This window comes from Apis laboriosa, unplaced genomic scaffold (genome assembly GCF_014066325.1).
Source record: "Apis laboriosa isolate Shangri-la unplaced genomic scaffold, ASM1406632v1 scaffold23_cov150, whole genome shotgun sequence".
In the NCBI taxonomy this organism is placed as follows: domain Eukaryota; kingdom Metazoa; phylum Arthropoda; class Insecta; order Hymenoptera; family Apidae; genus Apis; species Apis laboriosa.
The window spans coordinates 3022312-3039609 of record NW_025222452.1 but is presented as its reverse complement, the minus strand read 5'-3'; the positions used below and the strand labels follow the sequence as shown (position 1 = coordinate 3039609).

Sequence of the window (17298 nt, the reverse complement as noted above, 5' to 3'; positions counted from 1 at the left end):
AACGTTTCCTCGTTAATATTTTAAAAATGTTGATTTTTCCGCATTACGCAGAAGTTGTTTCAGTTAGTTATCAATCTGATTCTATCTCGAGCGAATTTCTTCTCTAACGAGGCAAAATTTCTTTTCTTACAGAGAGACATTTTTCGAATGATTTCACCGAGAAACAGACAGATTTGTTGGCAACTTAGCTTGACGGTCGCAATAGGGAAACTGTCATCCGATTCGAAGGCACGAAAACTATCGACTTTCTTCTTCGAATTTATTCCGATTTTCCTTGGAAAGAACTTTTCGTATTTTCTTAGCTTCGTATTTATTAGCATTATCGGTGTATCCGTTTCCCTGTGAAACGAAAGTATTTACGTTAATGGTGTTCAGAGACGGGGGTGCAGAACATTGAGAAAAATCCAAATCTCGTTTCGTCTCTTTATATTCTTGCTCTTTATAGATATTCCATTACTTATTTCTTCTCGTCCCTTTGCTCGTTCATATTTTTGCTTATGGTCCATCCCATTATCTGAATTCAGGGAGGAATTTGAAAATTGGAAATTCCTTTTTATAAAACTTATCCATCCAACAATCTTTGAATATCGTTTTTGAAAAATTCATTCCCTCGTAATGTAAATATATGCGAAACGAATAGAAAAATCAGTTATTTTTAACAAGTTGCTCCATAACTTCCCCGTAATTAATATTCCTTTTCGAAAAAAATATCGATTTAACAGCGCGATGTCCCAACATCGATCAATGAAAATCCATAAATCATGATATCCATCGAGTTGCCGACATAAAATCTAAATTCTTTTCTCAATTTCTCGTTGTTCCTCGTCGAGATCTATAAATAAATATAATTTGAAATCGATATCATGGAGGAAGGATATTGGTAGCAGCCAGTATTACTTCGATGAGAAGGAAGAATTAAATTTATCCGAAAAAAAGCAAGGCCTCGCGTTAGAAGAGTTGCTGAACGAGGCAGTAGCATTTAAAGGGATGGACGAGGAGGAAGGCGACTCTTTTCTTTACGGAAAGGCTTCGACCGTTCTCGATTCACTCGAATATTCCTCTCGAGCGTGGCACAGCAGGTGAATGCCAGCTGAAAGTGGAAGAGATGGCCGGATAAAAGGGGTTGACGATCTCCGGCAAAAAGCCATCCCCTCTCCTCTCGCACACAGTCCAACCCTCGCGAGATAAGCTTCCCCGTCTTAATTCTTAAGACTGCCGTCTTGGGATTATACGAATCTTTTTTTCTTCTTTTTTCCATTTTGCTCGCCTCGACCACGATGAATTTTTACCGTGGCTGGTGTTCGTCCTGATTGGGTAGGATCATAATCTTTGTTTTCGTTATAAAGTTGTTACGGTTGCTACTGTTCCAGCCTTTTTTTTTTACGAGAGAGACGATCGAAGTATCTTCTTTAAACGATGAAAATTTTTACGTTCCAATGATTAAATCGTTTTGCATCCGTCCATTTTTATTTAGATCTAGGAATTTATATCGTACACGCTTTTATACGTTATTCACGAATAATTGGAAATATAATGGTATTGTAAAATATATCGAATACATTAATATTGATATTAACGAATCTTTTTCCATTCTTGTCGTGGCTCGCCTCGATGTCACGCTGAATTTTTATAGCTGATCGAGGAGGATCATAATCTTTGTTTTCGTTATAAACTTCTAGGCTTCTTTACGAGATGCGATATCTTCTTTAAAGACTCGATGAAAATTTTATGCTCCGGTGGTTAGATATTTTATGCATTTTTAAAGAACTAGAAAAAATTTATAATATATGCTTTCATATATTAATTAATTCAGTATTATATAATATATTATAAAAATATTAATATTAATCCTTTGAGGATTAATATTCTTTCGTTACTCTGATTCTCGGCAAAGAATATCAGTTTGTTAAAATATCATAAAGGAGATATAGCATAAAGGTGAATACGTATTGTCTCGTGAAAATTTTATTACCAATAAACACGTGGATACTTTTAATAATCGCGAAAACAAAAAATCTAACTGCTTTATTTCATTGTTAATTAAAAAGATTGGGCAATTAAAGATAAATAGAGACAATAAAATGCGAAGAAATAAATAATCGACAAATAACTCAATACAATCGAAAAGAACAATACGGAAGAAACATTCCACAATTGTTCAATCACTTATTACAACCGAAATGTTCATTCTCCTCAGAATTATTCGCAATTCGATTGTTCCAATAGATCCATCTTTGAATTCATAGGAGGTCTCAATGCTCTCCTTGAACGCAAACAGGAGTTCAGAGTTTCAGACAAGGCCAAAGATGGTCAAAGATGAAGGGAAAATTGGACAAATATTTCTACCCGTCGCGTCGGCTGCAATCGAATCGATCGTTAACAAAACACAGGAAGGGGGTTTCCACGTTTGTTGAACATCGATTGTCCGTATCGGAAGGATGGTAAAGGCCAAAGAGAAACTAATACCCCATTCCTAACCATTTTCAAGATGACCGTGGTTTACACTCTTGGCGGGCGTCAGGCCACCCCCGTTGTTTGAGTTCGAGAAACGAAAATGTCGGTTTACAAAGGGCTGATGGAACGCTCGGTACGTAAACAGAATTTCGAAATTCGATCAAGTGCTGCCCCCTGTGTTTCCTCCTGAAACGAGCGTCGATCGCATACCTCGACTCGAGTTTAACTCTTTGACGCCGATCAAATATTTTGCATGGCAAAGTGTTTCGAGTAGTCGAAATTGTCTTTCGCAATCGGGTAATGGCAATCAAAAAAAATTTTTTTTTCCGATGCCATTAACGGCGTTGTTACGTTGTCGCGATACACGCGTGTTTTTCTCGCGTTTCGATTCTGTGAAATTTTTTTATTTCAGGAGGAAGAGCGGAACGGAAAAAAAAAAAGAAGAAAGGGGAAAAAAAATCTCTTCCCGTGTATTGAATTTCCAGAGAGAAGGTAAAATAAACTGAACGGGGGCGGTCGGCTGTTTCTAGGTCGCGAAATTTTCCTAAAACGTGGTCAAATATTTTCACAGCGACGGGTGTGGAATGTAGGTGAGAAAACACCTTGCGGGCACCAGCCGGGTCCCTCCTAAGAGTCGATAGTCCTAACAGGGTGTGTGTCTTTTGCAGAAAATGTGTCTACGTGTGTTTCCTCCGATCTACGAGCGATATACGTCACGTTTGATATCAGATTCGACGAGATCTTTCTCCTTTTCGATTTTCAAAACATTTTCTTCGATCTCGGACAATCTTGGACAACTCGTCCCGAAAAAATTGGGACTAAAATTATTTCCACGATCATTTGATCTTCGATTCTTCTCCAAATGGATCGTAAGCGAAGATCCTTAGAATTCGTCTCAAAGTTGCAATTTTTTTTCCTCGCGCGAAATATTTCGCGAAACCCCGTCCAAACAGCGAGAAAACGAGAGATTTGATCGTCGATAAACGGCGAACACGTCCCCATAATAGCCCCGCTGTCTTCCAAGCCTCCCTGTGATTTGACAGGGCGCTGACGTTTCTTCCCAAGAAACCGGGAATTCCCGGGGAATCACGTCCCTGCGGCCACGTTCCCTCGTTCCCAGAGACAGTTGCCGGTTTAGGAATTGGGTTTCGGGACACGTAGCCGCAGGAAATTAAGACCAATCGCCACTGATGCGTGATTTACAGTTGGCTCGGTGTATCGTCCGGTTGACCGGCCGAGGATCGGCCAGGATTGTATCGCCGTTTTTCTCCTCTTTCGACCTTCCCTCTCCTTCCATACACCTACCATGCTCGTTCCATCCAACTCTTTGTCCACATTACTCTCGACTCTCGTTCTATAAATCAGCGTTCCTCCTCCTGTATCATCGGCTCGTCCTTCGAACAACGAACGATGCTTTTTTTTTTCAACGAAATTGTCGAGGCGATTCGCTCGAAAAGGAGAAGGGGGTAGAGGGAGAAAAACCGCAACGAGAGATGATCGGACGTTTCTTCGAAGATAAATCGTTGCCGATAAAAAAGGACAACGTTGCTGGCCGTCTATCATCGACGCTAATCATCGGAAACGTTTTCTTCTTTCCGTGAGAACGCACGGACAAACCGCACACGGCGGATGATCGAACGACGCGGCGGAACGGGGAGAGAAGCGAATGTTGAATGTTGAATCGATGGACGTGTACGTTTCCCCTCCCCCTCCCCATATTGGAGGGGAAAACTGCATCCTCGTGAGATACAGCTAGGATTACACGGGGTTGTTGTGTGTCCACGATGATTATTGTCGACTACGGACTGGGCAGAAAGCTAAATACACACAGAGCCGCACGATCGTGTACCTTTCGCCGATGAAACGCGTGATCCGATGGGACAATTAGTCTTGGACCGTCCTATTCTATTAACGACCGCGCGACACGCGTTCACGTCATTCCGTGCGGATTTACGTTCGGGAACGTTGCACACTGCGTTTGACGTACACGTTGCACATCCTGTTTATTGGCCCTACGGGGTTCCCTCCTATCTTTTCGTCGCCAATTGGAAAAAAAAAAAAAAAAAAAAGAAAACGTCAGCTTCGATACCTTTCCTGGATTTTCCAATCCTTTTTTTCCCTCTCCCCTTTTCTGAGGGGGAAAAAAATTTGGAGATTTGAAAAAAAATTTACATACGATAATCTTGAGAGACTGTAGTTGTAATCGGGATTTAACGGTTGATCGATTAAATGGATTGTTAATTTTGGTATTAGAGCGCATTACGAGTCTATCACGGAGGGAAGTAGTGGAGCTATTTCCGTTTTTCTTTGCCTGCTCGCTTTGGATTTTCCTCGTTACGATTTTTATTTTACCTGAATATATTTTCGAAGATAAAACGATACGATTGAAAATTTAAATAGAAAGGATGTTGGAAAAACATCCGTATTTTCTCTCTTGTTTCTCTCGGTAGATGTGATTCGATCGATGGAAATATATATATATTCTTTTTCCTTATATACAAATTATACAATTCCTGAGAAGATGAAAAATCAGCACAATTATTTTCTATTTTTATTAATTGGTATATCGAATAAAGCTTCAAACAACTTTGATCCTCGCTTTGATCTTGATCTCGAAATTACTTGGCCTCTCCATAATTTTAAATCCTAAAAAGTACTCCACCATCGAGGAAATCTTTGACGTTGTGCCTTTTTCTAAAAAGAAATTTAATTACTCGTTAATAAGGAAAATATTTTTTTTATATAAATTTGCGGGGGAAAAAAGGCAAAGAGACGATTACAATTTTATAGATCTCTGGAACGCGTGCTAATCAACTCGAGTGCTCATTTTTCCGTATGTTCTCGATTGTGGTGTGCCGCTAACGAGTGCCATTAAAGAGGCCGGCTAAATGAAAAATCTTAATTACGCTTTGTTAAAGCATTGCGCTCGCCGCTGAGTTTAATGGATTTAATCGCAATCAACGGAGAGCACACTTTTGATCGTACGACTTTCCCGCGATTAAATATCGCCACGCGATCGAATCTCTCCTCCCATTATTCCCGGACGACGTTTATCCCCCTTAATAGAATTTATACAATCGTTAACGATCGTCCAGATTATAGCGATAAATTCCTACCTTTTTTTTTTTCCTTTTTTTTTTTTCTCTATTGGTCGAAGCTCGATCTCGATCTCGATCTCGCGCTCGTTGTTAAACATTTCCCGGGGAAAACAATTTCCTTCGAGAGGGTAAAACTCGATCGCAACTCGAATGAAATATCCACGACGGCCCAGTCGAAGGATAACGACTGCTCTACATGGAGAATTAAATGTTTTACTCCATCGATTAGGTTAATCTGCTCTGATAAATGTAGACGAGGAAGCTTAGCTTAAAGCTCGGCTTTAGGGCCACGTCTCCTGACCTTTTAACGATATTGATTCGACGATGCTTCTGCGAACAAATTAAGATACTTAAGAGATAGTTTCCATTAGTAAAAAAGATACTTTCGACATTTCGCTCGCGAAAAACATTGGAATAGAAAATAAAATCCAATCTTATTAACCTTTAATAGTCCCCAACGAATTTACATTATCATCGATCGTTTCGAGAATCACCTTGAAAAATTCCCGATCAAAAAAAAGTAGACAGGAAATGATCAATTCCAACGGACTTGAAACCACTTAATTCCCACAATTACTCGAATTACACTTGTCACCCTTTCGATCAAACTTTCCCCAAAATCGAACCGGGCTCCCGTTAATTATTAATTCCATCGCTCTTGACATCTCGCCTACACCAGTCCGCGGAGCAGTTGATTCCGGATACGTGAAATGAAAATGCGAAGCAGGGAAAATTACAGTTGCAGAAGGAAACCGGAAAGAGACGCCGGAACGGGACAAATGACGAAGCCGTGGAAGAAGGACGATGGGGTTTAGGTAGATGGCTGGGCTTGAGAGCGGCCAGTTTCCGGGCTTGTTGAGCGTAGCAGGTGCGGCCTGGTTGCAGGTGGAATTGCCCGGCGAAGAATAGGGGCAAGTTGAAGGGTGGCCGAGGGGGAGAACGTTGCGGTGGTGGTAAGCGATGAACGGGTAAAGAAAGGCGGCCAGGCAGGGAGAAGGGAGGGGAGGAAAAAACAGCACGGATTCTTCGAAATGCGCGCTGTAGTGCGGAATTCGGTGGTGGTGGTATCCATAACTTTGCATCCTGTCACTCGGTTTCCAACCGAGCTTTTTCCACCCATTCGTCATGCACGCCGCGCGGAACGTATGAACGGGTTACTCGCTCGTTCGCACCACGACGATACGGTTGCCACGAGACGGCGGTACGGCGGAGGACCGTGCACGCGTCGATTCATCCCTTTCCGGCCTCCTCTCGAGCGGAATGCGCCACTTCAACCCCGAAGAATGCACGTCACGTAGAAATACGGACGCTTTCCTGAAGTTGGCTGTTTTGTCGCGTAGGGTCGTATATATATATATATATATCGATGCCGATCTCTTCTCCGCTCGTCGAGCCTTCGAGCGTTTTCAATGATCGATTGGCAGCGTGCCGATAAAACCGAGTTCCGATAAGACTAGATAAGACCACGCTTGTGTCCTCTTCGCGACGCCTTCTCTCTCTCTCTCTCTTTTTTTATCCGTCATTACGAGGACCGTCGCGAAAGATTTTCGAGAATCCTTTATTCGTTCGTTTTTGTTCCTTTTTCCTTTCTTTTTTTCTTTCTTCCTTTTTTTGTCTCTTTCTCTCCCCTCGAAAGAAAGAATTTTTATCGGATGCATAAAACGAGAGAGAGGAGAGGAATGGGTAGATATAGAAGAGCCATTCGACAGTCGTTGCTCCATTTACAGCCGAGGGGAAGTACTTTCAATGACGTTCGACAGCTGCAAGGATGACTTCTCGAAATCACTTCTCGTCGGGACGGAAACCGCAGAGATCGAGCGCACGATCGCTCGACCCCTCCATCCATTTATCAACTTTGTAACCGTTCAATCGTTATATCCCTAATTTGACCTTTGAGTAACTGGAACGAGCCATCGACGATAAAATCGACGATTCCTCTTTCTCTCCCTTTCTCTCTCTCTCTCTCTCTCTCCGAAGAGTTCATCGAGGAGCGGATAAAGAGTCGATCGGGCGTAAATGCGTCCGTTTACACTAACTTTTCATCGAAACGAGTCGGAAACATCTGGATCGTGGCATTCGCCTTTTAATACGGAAGAGCCCGGATCCAGAGCCGAGCACCCAATTCCTCGAGGCGTTATCGCGAGCGGAATTCTCGCGTAGCCAGAAGTTTAATAAGCGGGGTCGGCGAACGAGCATCGGCGGTAAATCAAGCGACGGGGCCACGGCTATTGGAAAACGGAAGTTAAATAAGACGGCACAAATGGTTCGGCCAATAAATCGCGAGATAGGGGTCGAAACTCGGCTGAGACATTCTCAGCGTGTGCCTCCCGGCTTCCGCTTGCATTGTTGTGCTTTACAATGCGACTTCCGCCCCGCGTTGTTCATCCAACCGCGCGTGTCTTTTTAATGTCACTTCGTCCTCTCTCTCTCTCTCTCTTTCTCTCTCTCTCTTCACTCGTTCCAACGTTGTCTACTCTTTTCCACTTTTCCCAGCAATTTTGTATTATTTTACGATACGATTCTTGATATTCGTAGATTTTCTTCTCTTCTGAAAATATCTTCTTCATTCTCTACGAGGAGAACGAGGCTACATCCGATTCATCCTTATTTTCGCTCATTACCACCATGAACTTTTCACTTATTTCCATCCTTTTCTTTCCTTGATCTTTCTTTGATCCCCCTCTCGATTAATCTTACCGGCTCAAAAATAGCTAATGGAAGATCTCCTTCGATCACGGGACGAGATAATCTTGCAACTTGGATGAAATTAGGTAATTCCATTAGGATATTTCTTGAGATCCGTGTGATTCATCATCTTCGCTGGATGAATCATCGTTTTCGATAAGCCTCGATGAACAAATTTTATCCCGTGTTATCCCTATGTTCGAAAAGCGTGCTCGTGTGATATACAAATATTCGTTAATCATCGCGATCCAAGGGAGTCTTCAAGGGATTATTAAAAAAAAAAAAAACTCGCGAAGAAGATGTTAATTGATACCTGAACTGTGCGCGCAAGTGGTCGAGCGCGCATCCCATGTTACGTTTGTCGATAATAGGACAATGAATGGTTAGAGGGTGGCAGTGAAAAATACACTACCGGGAGCCGAATAAACCTTCGGTCAGTCAGAGTTGATTAATTCGATGAATTTCCACGGTACTTTCACAAATAACTCGTTTACTTTTCGCGATCGATAATTGATCTATAGAAACAACCTTATTCGACATCAAACGCGAATAAAGATTAATACGATTTTCGCGATTTCGCTCGAACGTTCGATTATTAACGAATTTTTAAGCATAATTTAAATTTATCTAAACTATCGCCGATGCTTATAGTTGTAGGGAGATATTTCAAAAGGATTAATTTTCCGATACAGTTAGTCGATAATGTAACTTTTATATTCGATAAAATTAACGAGAGCTTCGTTATTCCACTTTCCAAGACCGATACTTTCCCTCGAACTCTTTATATATATATATATATATTTATTCCGTATTGATTTCCCGCGTATTTCGAATACGTATAACCACGGGATGAAATATTTTCACCCCTCCCCTGTATTCCACGAATTTTTTTCCACCATTCCAACGTACCTTTGTAACAATAGAAGATCGAAGAGGAACCGCGTGAAATTGCGATTTAATATTCCTGAAACGTGGCCCGTGTAATAAAACTTCTCTCTTCCGCCAGTTTTTGTCATTCACGGCGAACAATCGAACGGTCCCGGGGTAATTTCTGCCCATAGAAGTCTCTTGAAACTTCCGCCAAAGCCTTTGAACGCCGCATCAAACTTCGAAACGAGAATTTCCATTTTCGCGGATCGATATCTTCTCCGAAGGCGATTGTCTGCGATTATCGAGCGAATATATATATTGCGATTTTCCAACGCGATGTTCCAAAATACTCGTAAAATTCTATATCCAGTCCGCTTTAGTCGTTACCTGGAGCCGTTCATCGACGATGGCATGCATGAGAACGAGAGAGAGAGAGAGAGAGAGAGAGCTCGAGGCGTGTTTTCTCAAATTCACGTAATCCCCCCCCGATGTTCTCCGATGACCGGTGGAAGAACGAAGATGGAGAGTATGGCTGGCACAGCTTCGCTTAACCATATCTGCTAACCATATCTGGTAATTAACATGCGGCAAGTATCGCGTAACACAAATAAGCGACGACACGCAGTGTTGGGTAACGAAGCCTTTCTAAGCTGACGGACCTTCGAGCTACGTCGTGTCCATCTCTGCGCGGAACGGGAGGGGCGGGGAGGGGGTGGATGCTGGAGATTGTTCATGTGCCTCGCTTTGAGCGGTCGCATCAGTCCACTTATTACCATGATTCTATTTTCCTTCGAATTACGCTTTGAAACGGACTAGCTAAAAAAAAAAAAAAAAGAAAAAAAAAAAGAAAAACATAAAAAAGAAAAAAGAAAAGAAAAAAGAAAAAGAAGAGGGAAGGTTGATGATGGCCATGCAAAAAACCTCGGTCTACTTGGCTCGCGACTCGAATACACGGACAGTCGGTGGGGGAAGGGGAGAGGGGATGGTGTAACTTTATGATTTTTCCACGTCGTTCTTTTAACTCACGGTTCCAACCAGCTCGAGATAGCTGTGGTGGTAAATGACCCGTTCGAACATTTGTAACACTTTTGAATCGCGCGATGTTGCAGTTAATCAACGTTCATTTAACCAGCGTTCTTTTTCCCCCGGAAATTCGGTTCGGCGTTTTTTTTCTCTTTTTCTTTTTTTTCTTTTTCTTTTTTTTTTTTTTTTGTTGTCGCGTTGCGTACATATATCAAAGATATATGTACGACCGAATTTTGAAGCGATTAAAATTCTCGTTTAATCAATTGGATTTCGATCGACCATCTATATAAACGTCTCTGTTGGTTGACCGCAATTGAAGAATCAATTATAAAAGTAAATAAAAAAAGTAATTAAAATATTCGTCATCCAAGTTCGAAATTTTGCAATTTCGTTACTAGAAAATTATTGGAAGGCATCCGTTTTTATTTTTTATCTATTTTATTTTATTTCTTTTTTTAATGAAATAACAATCGTGTATTTGTTATTTTCTATCAATTCTACAGCGATTCAGTCAAACATTCTCGTTCACTTTTATCGCGTAAGATGTATTAATACGGTAATTGTTTTCCCTAGAGCGTCATGAAACACTGTTCCAATTTAACCCCTTTAGATAGATCATGGAAATTTCGCGGTATGTTTACACGCGCGAATTCCACATTACCCGCGAATTACGTTATTTCATCGTGCGTTGAAATTTTTTTTGCGTAATCAAATATATATTTTTCATCGAGGCTTGGTTTCTTAGAGAGGCTGCAATTGAGACAAAATGTCGGCAGCGCGTGAATTACGATGAGAAAATTCTAGGCAAACATTTGCGAAGCATTATCTTAGGTTGGCCGTGTGCAGGTGGATAAGCACACGTCTCTCCCTAAATAAACGATAAGGTTGAAACTAAAATTGAAAAATTGATAACACCCCCTTCGATTCGATCTTCTTGGATTCTTATGAAAAATTGAACGTCCTTCTCTCTTTTCAAATCCATATTTTCATCTCAAGTGTTGGAATAACGTTTCAATAGAACGAAAAAAAGATTATTAACTGTAAAATATCTCGATACATCATAGATCGAGGCGAGATTCATCGATGATTTCCAATTAAAATAAATTCCAATTAATTCGCAATTAATTGATCCCCAGACTGCTCTTTGTTAATTCATCTCTCCGTTCCACGATCGAGGAATCTTTTATTATCACGGAATAAATCGAATGGATTCGATTCGTAATATTAATCCTAAATTCCCTCATCCCTCGTCCCCTTTATATAAAAATTTATCCAAGACAATGGATACTAGTTTCCTTCTTATTGTATCGATTAAAATTCCCTTCCTAATTGATTTCCCTTGGAATGAGCAGCCCTCAACTTCTCTTTTTCATATCGCGTCAAAAAGAAAAAAAAAAAAAAAAAGAAAAGGGAAGAGAAATCCTTCGCTTCACTTCGTTCGAAGTTTAAATGTTGTCGATACATCCAGCAGGAAGATTAAATGTTATGGATATATCGATCACGAAAACCATGCGTCATCTACAGACAAATGAACCAATCTCCGAGTTAATTTGTCTTTTCCACTGATATCGTTACTTTTCAAAATGTATAGAGAAAGAATTTTTTCTTTCTTTTTTTTTTTTTTTTTTTTTTGGTTTCGAATGTGAAAGAATAATTAACCGTTCCTAGAGTTTGTACAGGTATAAAATCTTCGCCATTTACAACGTCGTTCTGCTACTTTTATCATGTTCCAACTTCATTTTATTTATATCGTGATACCATGCAACCATTTCTACTCTGTCATCTTTCTAGTTTCATCTAACCGTTATCATATTTCTGCCTCGTCCCACTTTATTCGTGTAACCGTCTCGTGCTATCAAATTTGCAAATCGTTCCTGGCTTCGTATTTTGAATCAAATCTATCTTTATTACGATTCTAAGTGTCTTCATCCTCCGATACCGTCGCCATATTCTACAAAAACAGATTCCTCTTCCAACCGTATCATATTTCTCCAAGAGATTTCAAATTTCTTTCTTTTTTTCGATTTCTTCGCGACCAATCGAATTCTTGACGATATCCTTCTCAAGTAAAGAAAAAGAAGAAAAAAAAAAAAAAAATATTTCCAATATCATCCGTTTCCAAGAAATCGAATTAAAATCATTGCGACAGGCAATTCCCAATGAAAGAAGGATCGTTCATCTCCAATAATATCCACGATTTTCTTCGCGATTCTTCACGAATGTTCTTCTCTAAAATTTAAAAAAAAAAGAAAAAAAAAAAACATTCTCGACGATCCATCTCCAAGAAAATCGTAATTAAAATCATGGGCGACAGGTATGTATCGAGGCGGCTAGTTAGCCATTGGTTAAAGCCGTTGGAAAATTCGAGCGAGGCGTGAGCCGCGGCTTAATCCATCCCTGATGATTAATTTCGCCGGGTAACCGGCCAGGTGGATGGAATCGCACGCGTGACCCTGCTACAAATCGCGCGACAGTTTCGCCCCCCCAAACCCCGATCCCCCGCCATCTAACCCGGGTGTCCCGTTTCCAATTACTGCTTGACTATCCCCGAGATAAGTGGCGGTTACAGTTACGGTTATACAGTTACCCCTTACGTCATCCCATCCGCTTTCGTACGTTACTTGCCTTGCGTTTAATGTTCCTTTTCATCGGCTACGATTACCCGGGGATAGTTTACCCTTAACTACCACCCTGTTTCTGGATACAAGCCTCTGGATATGTCACCGCCATTTGAATACAATCCTACACGGAACCGACCGTGGGACGGTTGATTTTAGGATACGTTTCTTGGGAATATGAGGCTACGAGAGACGACGACCTCGTACGAAATCGGAACGTACGTGAAAAATATTCACGAGGCTTGTCGCGAGAGGAAAAAGAAGATACGACGAGGGGAAAATTTTTCGATCTATCTATGGATTAATTGGATTAAAAGATGGTACAAAACTTGGTACGAGAGGGTCGAGGTGCAAATCATCGAGAGATGTTGATTTATTGTGTCGAAAATTTGGTTAAGGGGGCGAAGAAAGGGAAGAGATAAAATAAAAATTCTTTCTCGTGAAAATGTTCGCGTGAAATAACCGAGTTGTGGAATATTTGAAGAGGAAAAGTTTCTAGGGAGGAAGAAACGGGGAAGGTTTGGTAAAAAAGGGGAGGGTGATCGATGCAAGAGAATCAATGGTAACCGGAAATGATCGATATCCGTATAGCTTGTTAAACGACAGTTTAAGCACAATCAGCGGATGCATTATGGGCATTACCGCAGAAACTGGCGGTGCCGCGTCCCCAGAAATTAGAGCTCGATTGCCGCGCGCACTATTGATCACGGGAGTCACAGGGCTGTCGATTAAGGGAACCGGTATATCGGTGGACAGTTAATGGCTTGAGATTACCGGGCCGCGATTGCGAACACCCTCTAGATCCGTCTCAACCCGATCAGATCTCGATGAATTGCAACATTCCGATCATAATTAACGTCATTTGAACGCATCTTCAACGGCATCTTTTCTCTTTCGTAAGAGGATTACCCTTGAAAGTAGCTTTTCTGGCGGAGGAAGAATTAAGAGAGAATCTCTTAATTGCGCGTTTCAAATTCTCCTATGTTCAAGAATCTGCCCTCTGACAAAAGTTAATAAAATCGAGAGTCGAACGACGATTTAAATATCGATTCGAGAGTCGATTCATCGAAGGAAACAAATATCATGCAGAAGAAATAATCAGAAGAGTAATTATTTGTAATTTGGAGAATACCTCCCCATCATCATTGCGCGTTTTAAATTCTTTCTATGTTCAAGGATCTACCCTCTGACAAAAATTAAAATCGAGAGTCGAACGACGATTTAAATATCGACTCGAAAGTGAATTCATCGATTATGAAGAAAAAGGTCAACAAATATCACGCAGAAGAAATAATCAGAAGAGTAATTATTTGTAATTTAGAGAATACTCATCATTGTTTTTTTAAATTCTCCGTATTCAAGAATCTACCCTTCGATGAAAGTTAATAAAATCGAGAGTCGAAATGGACGATGGACGATTTAAATATCGAGAATCAATTTATCGATTACGAGGGAAACGACAGAGGAAGTTTATTATTTATAATTTACAGAATAAAGAAAAAAAGAGTTGTGAAATTAAATCGCAAAGCAATAAACTCATGATTGCGCATTTCAAATTCTCCTATGTTCAAAAATCTACCCTCTTAATAAAAGAGTCGAACGACAATGGACGATTCAAATATCGATGCGAGAATCGATTTTTCGATTATGAGGGAAACGTAACAAATATCACGCAGAAGAAGCAATCGCAAAAGTAATTATTTGTAATTTGAAAAATATTCCCCATCATCGTTGCGCGTTTTAAATTCTCCTATGTTCAAGAATCTGCCCTCCGACAAAAGTTAATAAAATCGAGAATTGAACGACGATGAACGATTTAAATATCGAGAATCAATTTATCGATTGTGTGAGGGAAACGTAACAAATATCACGGAGAGGAAATTTATTATTTGCAATTCAGAGAGTAAAGGGGGGAAGGATTATGAAATTAAATCGCAAAGCGGTAAGCTACCGTCATTTTTCACGAGTATCGCGGCAGAAATGATTGTCGTGCGTTCCTCTATACATCATTCGCCTTTAATAGAAAAGTTCCAAGGGTGTGTTGGCGGACTTTCCAACGTTCGTCGGCGGGGGTACCTCCTCGGCAGGTTATTCGTCTTCTCTTCGAGATCATCGTTCCCCCTCCTCCCCATCCCTCCGTGTCTCAGCCGCCCTTTTTTTTTCTTCTTCTTCTTCTTCTCCTTCTCTCCTCCCCTCTACAACTCGTTCCGACATTTTCCTCCTCGCTCGGTTTTCCCCTCTCCGAGCCACTTAAGTGGCAGTCATTCTTAAGACGACGACCCGTGGAGGCGAAACGAGGTGAACGTTCCACGAGTTCAAGCCTCGATGCTCTGCGGTTTTCATACGCTGCCACCTCCCGGGTGTCTGGCTCCACCGAAAGAACGAGAAGAATGAACATTACGGGCTGGACGGTTTGCTCTGGCTCGTGATAATCCACTACCACCAGTTTCTTTCTCTTTGTTTCTTGCTTTGCGTCTGCCTCGAACCGGGTTTCGAATAATTATATAATCAATCTAACGTTGGATCTCGTCGAACGAATGGTGAGAATCGTTAATAGCGTGGTCGTTGGGAAGAAAGGAATTGTATTTGATCGAGACGTGTCGATTATTTCTACACCCTTGAGATATTTTTTTCCTCGAGATCAATTTGTCCTCCGTTGCCTATTATCGTCTTAAACTCGGTGATAAATCGGGCGATTGAATTAAATAATTAAAATTTATAATTCAAAACACACAAGTTAAAAAAGTTGGCCAAGAGTCCTATCGTCCCGGTCGATTTATTTTTCACGAGACGAGGAAACGGGAAGGAGATTTAATTTACGAGAATTCACCGTAGTTTTATATTGTTCGAAAAATAAACAAAAACGAAAAGCGGAATAAGTTGAACGGGGTTACACCCTGACCTACAAAGCTCGCCTCCATCCCCTCCCTCCCCTTCTTCGCCGATCTTTCTTTCCCTTCTCTTTTTCTTCTCGTACGGAAACGAGGAGAGGTTTCCCGAGGTTGGCTCGAGTTTGCTCGCTTCCGTAATTAGACGCGACTGCGCGTTTAGAAACGTTTCCGCGTAAGCAAGCCAGTCGCGTGCTACAGGAAATTAGAATTATAGGGATCGCATATAACGAAAGCTTGGAACTATCGAATGACCTCCTCTCCGCTGGGACTCTCCGTGCGTTTTAATCGATCCAACTTTCGAAAATAACGATTTTCGGATAAATAACGCGACAGCGTATTATTTACCACCCTCGATTACCACCCTTCTTCTAAATATAACGAATCCAATAATTTTCTATAATATATTTCTCGAAATAGAAGAGAACACGTTCCTCCTCCTCCTCCTCCTCCTCAAATATATACGACACGCGTATGATATACTGCAGTTTGAATCTTGCAGAGAATCGACGAGGAGCTCTAACGGTGGTTGGCGTCGTGTGTATATGCGTCCCCGCGCGATTACATTTACATCAAAAGATTCATCCATTTAAACGTGGAAACGTTCCATTAATTATTTCCTGCCACCTCTCCGCTCTGAGACGCTTCCACGCTTCCGCACTCTGTGCGGATTATCGGGCGGCATCGCTCGATACCGTGCTCCGCGATAAACCGCGAAACAGTTGTACGTAGATCGTACGACAGAGGCGTTGCGTTTCGAGGGCGAGAAGGTGTCAGCGTGTACGTGCGATGCATAATTCCTGGCAAATTTATCGCACCGTATCGGTGATGGAGATCGGGCAACGATTAAACACGCATTGATGACCGGTTGACGAGCGTTCGAGCGTGTAAATAAAATGGAATCGGGCCAGATTAATTCTACCTCGTCTCGAGTGAAATCGATTCTTAAAATCGATCGCGTCCACGACGATTTATCACAATTTTAAGGATAAAATACGGTCTTACACGTGTTCCCCTATATATAGTTTTCCCTAGACACCGGTTACCCGCAATCTCGATTTTCAAAGCGGTCATATAGGGAGGGGGTTGGCGTGTAACAGTCGGGGATACGAAAATCCTGTGGCAAGAAAGGAAGTTTTCGACGCGCGCCGGCTTCACTCCACTTCACGCAACCCGATTTGTTTTGCATCCTTGGTTTTTCACCAGCCATCGGGTTTTTAAATAAAGACGAAGACGGAATAAGGAAGGAATATGCGCGACAATGTATTCGACTTGTTCTACTCGAAAAGTCTGCTCGATCGGTTTTGGATTCTTTGGATAAGCATCTTTCATCTCGTTCATCGAATCGTTTATCGACATCCCGTTTAAGAACTTTCGTTTCGCTTCTCTTTCTTTTAATCGGTCACAGTCAGCATCGGTCCATTTCAACGGGGAGAAATTTGTACTCTCTGTTTCAACTCGCTGACTAAATTCCCACAGGCCGTTATTAATTCGGTGGAAGCGGGCAATTTATCAGGGGGATCGATACAGCTATCGATCTTTTCCCCGGCCAACGCGATTTCAACGGAGCAAATGAAGGCACTAATCACAACGAATGACACGAGGGAAGGAAGGAAATTGGTTTACCGGATGCGATTAAACGCGTGAAAAATCCCGCAT

At 41.4% G+C, this 17298-nt stretch overlaps 1 protein-coding gene across 2 annotated transcripts in view; it reads left to right on the top strand.

Annotated features, from left to right (window-relative positions):
• Nucleotides 1-17298, top strand: part of LOC122713501 (neuroligin-4, X-linked-like) — a 284705-nt gene that overhangs the window by 109260 nt on the left and 158147 nt on the right. The window lies entirely within an intron of this gene.